General features: G+C 45.7%; 1 protein-coding gene across 1 annotated transcript in view; it reads right to left on the bottom strand.

Moving 5' to 3' along the window:
- Window positions 1-1,392, bottom strand: part of CUNH15orf62 (chromosome unknown C15orf62 homolog) — a 16,090-nt gene extending 14,698 nt beyond the window's left edge. Inside the window, exon 1 of the mRNA XM_026073145.1 lies at window positions 1,015-1,392. The gene's annotated coding sequence lies outside the window, so the exon portion shown is untranslated. The remainder of the gene's footprint in view (window positions 1-1,014) is intronic.
- Between the last annotated feature and the right edge of the window lie 647 nt (window positions 1,393-2,039).

The raw sequence follows: 2,039 nt of genomic DNA, 5'->3' as shown, positions 1-2,039 counted from the left end.
CGGGGCGGGATCTGCCCCCCGCCCCGCCCCAGGCCCCGCGGCGGCCGCCGGAGCCCCGAGCGCCCCGGGGTCATTTCCGCGGCCCGGCGGGAGGTGGTTTGGAGTCGCCAGTCCATCCTTTCCTACGGACTTTCACCCTGCAACGTGTGTGTGTGKGGGGGGGTCTCTCTTCAAAATCTGGGGGCAAGTGGGGTTCTTTTTGAAAGTATGATACAAGGTCTCAGTCGATTAAAAGGAAAATATATATATATTATATATATGTGTGTGTGTGTGTCAAATAGGCATTGAGTAAGCCATTACTAGCAATAGAAATCTGTCCTTTGAGACCCAGGTAAAAACCTCTGGGAAGAGCTGGCCGATCAAAATCTAGAAACTCTTAAGTAAAGACGCAGTATGTTTTATTTGTCCAAATGTCCCAATGACATTATTTTCTTTGCTTGGCACTGATTACTGCTTCATTTGCCACTTATGCAAGGAACTGCGAAAGCTGAAAGAGAAAAGCCACTTTTGTCTCCTTTCCCTGTAGCTGCCACAAGTCTTTTTGTAACTTCGCATGAGACCAGACTTAATCTGTCCCCAAAGTAACGCAAAGGAACAGATCCCAGCAGAGCTCCCAGGAGTGCCCACGTACTACTGCCATACGACACGAGGGAGAGCAGGCATTTTCTTTTCCCTCTGCTTAGAAAGCTGCCTGGAGCTTCACAACTGAGCTGGTTTCCCCATTTCTCCACTGTGCAGAGCTGCCAGCTTTCCTAGGACTTTGCCAGGTCCAACCCAAACCCACATTTTTTTCCACTGTTGAAAATAGAAGTGAAAATATTTACAAGCGAAAAGAAAAAGCTGTGTATGTCTTTCATTTTAGAGGTGATTCTCTGTTAAAAAGAAATGGCGTTCTTTGATGCAAGCCCATTTTCCAACTGGGTGTTGTGGCACCAACCTTAAAATATATTACTGCTAGTCTGGATCTGAGGAGAGAATGAAGGCGATGAGAAAACCGCTTGAAAGCCGGCTCACCTGTGCTTTGTCCCTGGTTTGGCCACCAACACTTCATATCACTTCAGATAACTTCTGTCACTTCTCCACTTTTGCTGATCTTTTCGGAAAATAAATGGAGCCAGTAAAATTTACTACCTTCAGAGGGATAACCTGGAGCTTTCTGCTTCATCAAGTGGTTTGTAACATTTAGATGAAACAAAGTGATGAAACTGCTAAAATTAAATGCCCACCACAAAGTCATTAGTTTGGTCTTTTGGGGAGACTCAAGTATCTGAGTATCTCAAGTATCTCTTCCCGAAACGATGGCAGCGGCATGTAGTTTTTACATGTTTCCTGAACCAGGAGGAGCACACAAGCAGTGCCCCAGCTGCTGGCAAAGGGACACAATGCGATTTAAAAGCAAGCTTCCGTCACTTGCAGCCATTAGCAGCCACTGGCAGCCTCTCCGCCTGGCTCACCAGAAACAGGCTGCAAGCTGTAATCCATTTCTAGCTTTGTTAATACTATTTAGAAATAAAGGAGTCAAGGAGAAACCAGAAGAAGGATGTTCCTATGACAGCTGCGGCTGGGCCGTGGTATACTGCAGGCTTCCCGTTTGACCTGGGGGTTGGTTTCTCTATGCTGCCCCAAGAAGTTACTGATTAACTCCAACAGGGATCAAGAGAGAGAATTAACATTCCTTCTTGCTAATCTAAAGGAAACACTCTGACAAAGCAAACCCATGCTAGACATTTGCTATTCCTAGCATGTTCGTTGTCTTTGGCCTGACAAAAGAAAATAACCAGCAGATGTTGATGGTATCGTCTTCCTGAAATGTGCTCCTATATAGCCCCAAATATCCCCCTGAATATATTAATTTCAAGCTGTATGTGGGGTACAGTATCCCATGGGTTGAACATCCCCTCACTTAGATCGTTTCCACACTAAGGACAGTCTTCACAAAATCCCTGGTGGTGGAACAGCCCAACCTGGCAAATGCCTGTTCAAAACACTCTTATTGTCCAGTCTAAGCACATATTTGACTTCTAGTCCTACAAATTAAC

This window comes from Apteryx rowi, unplaced genomic scaffold, assembly GCF_003343035.1.
Source record: "Apteryx rowi isolate R43461 unplaced genomic scaffold, aptRow1 scaffold_363, whole genome shotgun sequence".
In the NCBI taxonomy this organism is placed as follows: domain Eukaryota; kingdom Metazoa; phylum Chordata; class Aves; order Apterygiformes; family Apterygidae; genus Apteryx; species Apteryx rowi.
Note: the sequence above shows the minus strand (reverse complement) of the source record. Positions and strands in the feature narration are given on the sequence as shown.